The sequence below is a fragment of the Echinops telfairi genome, unplaced genomic scaffold, assembly GCF_000313985.2.
Source record: "Echinops telfairi isolate 266 unplaced genomic scaffold, ASM31398v2 ScPeMD7_53;HRSCAF=182, whole genome shotgun sequence".
NCBI lineage: Eukaryota > Metazoa > Chordata > Mammalia > Afrosoricida > Tenrecidae > Echinops > Echinops telfairi.
Window position 1 is genome coordinate 7,977,591 of NW_022103951.1, and position 3,001 is coordinate 7,980,591.

Consider the following 3,001-nt stretch of genomic DNA (forward strand, 5'->3'; position numbering starts at 1 on the left):
TCACGCGCCACCCTCATTGACGAGGATATGATTTTTCTCCCCGCCTTTGGTGTTTGAAGCCTGGTCCCTTTGGCCCTTCATGATCACACATGTTGGTCCCTTGCACTCCTTATTTAAGATGTCTAGCAACTCTTTGCTACAGGTGCAAGGAATCCAGAAAATGAAAATGTACAGGGGATGAATTATTGACACAGTAGTGGCAAAGGGGCTTAAACGTAACAATGATTGTGGGGGTGGTGCAAGATCAGGCAGTGTTTCATTCTGGTGTAATAGGATTATATGAGTTGGCACAGACTCAACAGCACCTAATAATAAACAGCAATTGTTTCTGCTAGCTCAGCTTTTCAAACAGTATTGTACAATCATAAACTGCCTTTCCCTGGCTCTATTTGCCTTCACTCTCATTTCAATTTCTCCATCAATCCCTCTAGCCTCAGAGAATCTATGATTCCTATTTTGTCACAAAAAAACAAAAAGGACTTTCCTAGGGCACTACCTAGGAGGCCTGGTGGCATGGTGGCCACATGTTGGGCTGCTTATCACAAGGTCCGCAGTTTGAAACCAACAGCGTTTCCGCAGAAGAAAGATGAGGCTTCCCACTCCTGGGACCCCTTCCAAAGGGTCATTGTGAGTCAGAATGACTCAACAGCAGTGAGCTTGTTTTTTTTCTGGGGGTGGGCGTGGAGGGTGGGTGGGCGCATTAATCGATTCCTTTCTGAAAGACTTCCTTTTATTAGTGGTGGTGGTGGTCAGGTGCCAAATCACAGCGACCCTACGTACAACAGAAGGAACCACCACCCGGCCCTGTGTTGTCCTCACAATTGTTCTTCTGTTTGAGCTCTTTGTTGCAGTCACTTGTGTTAATGCATCTCATTGAGGACCTTCTTCTTTTCGCTGCCCCTCTACTTTACCTAGCACAATGTCTTCCTCCAGGGAGCATATTGCTTGAACTCCCCTATCTCCTCCAACACTGGTCCATGAATTTTCCATGGAACTTTGATAAATTACTAACCAGCTTTTGCCCAGAGAGTCCACCATGTGCTCATTTGACCATGTAAAAAAGTTAAATGATAATAGCACCAGAATATTATGAACAGGCTCCCCTGGAATTTGTATTTCTAAGGGACAGAAGCCTTGGTAAGAAGTACCTTGCATCAAAACCTGTACATCATATTTACTATACAAGTAGTTAGAGAAATCATATTCTGTAGAGAATCCTTCTTTGATAAATATGATCCAATCAGGATTTCCTGACTCTATGTTTGCTTTCTTTTAAATTACTATATTGAAAGCTCATAAAAAAATATTTTCTGACTCATTCACCACAGAGGAAGCTGTCTTCCACCCACGGTACTCATAGAGTCTTCAGAATTTATACATATATGTTCATGGCTATTATGCAAGGAATTACTAATACCTATAGTACAGGTTATGCATTTAAGACAAATGCAAAAAAATGCATTGATAACTATGGGTGTTTGGAATGGAAATGTTGGAAACAAAGAAGGACTGGAAAATATGGCCTTGGTGATAGAAATGTTGCTGGACATCAGATGCTACAATTTTTCAAGATCAGTAACTTGGTCATTTGAAATATCTTTTCTCAAAAACATAAACAGGAACTATACAGGTGGACATCACTACACATGGAATACACAGGAATCAAATTGCCTACATCTGTGGGAAGTGATGGTGGAGAAGCTCAAAATCATCAATTAGAACATGGCCAAGGGCCCACTGTGGAACAAACCATCAATTGTTCATATGAATGTTGAAGCGTAAAATAAATAAATAAAACCACGAGAGCCTTGAGTATATGCCACCCGATTTTGGAACCCATCTCAAAAAGATCTTTGATGTACTAAACAATAATGAACAAAGAGTTGTGGGATGAAATCAAAGACATCATACATGAAAAAATCAAAAGATCGTTCAAAAGACAGAATAGATGTGATGAGTCCCTGGGCCTGGGGGCTCAGCATAAGCTTGGGGGACACCAAGGTTAATGGGCATAGCATAGTCCACAAAGACAATGTTCTACATTCTACCTTGATGAGTCATGACTTGGGCCTTAAAAGTTCATAAATGGTCATCTAAGGGACAACTATCTGTTCTTCCGTGACCAGAGTAAAGAAAAACGATGAAATTTAAAAGATACATAGACACAATGAACCATGCAAACATTTGCCTCCATGACCCTGAGACCTAAAGCAAAAAACAGAGTCCCCTACTACCTCTAGCAACTTCACAAGTGGTCACATTAGAAGGTCCTAGATAAAGTGGTTAAAAAAAAATGATGGAGCAAAACTCAAAAGTATAAAAGATACCAGGCTTACAGATAAGATAGAGACATGTGGAACCCTAATGCTATGGTGTTTGGGCATTCTTCAGGTCTGAACCTGAACTCACCTCCATGACTCACTTCTAAACCAAACAATACCCTGACCTATAAAGAGAACAATAGCATTTGTGAAGTACACATACCTTAGAGTAATCAAATGATCGAGATCAAAAGAGCAACATTTAGCCAAGGATGAAGCCCAGAAAAGTTAGGAACAAAAGAGGAAGGGAAACAGGAAACACAAGGAAGAAGTGGGATAAGGGATGTGCATGAAGGGGATTGCAATAAATGAGTATGAATTATTGAATATAAAACTGATGGCCTGATCTGGAAACCTTCATTCAATTCATAAGTTAAAAAAAAAGACATAAATGTGACATGGGAACAGAAACCTGAAGGAAATGAAAGATTGACTCATGCAAATATCTGGGGGAAGGGCGGTCCAAGCAGAGGGAGTAGCTAGTGTCGAGGCTGTGAGGTCTGCTACTCCCATTACTATTCCAATGAAGAGCAGTAATGTGGCTAGAGCAGAGAAAGCATTGGAAAGAGTGGCAGGAGATGAGGCTACAAAAAGGGATGATTGTATAGGGCATAGGTGCCCAAACTTATTTGACCTACCATCCACTTTTCTGGAGAAAAAAAAATTTACTCAGCCACCTC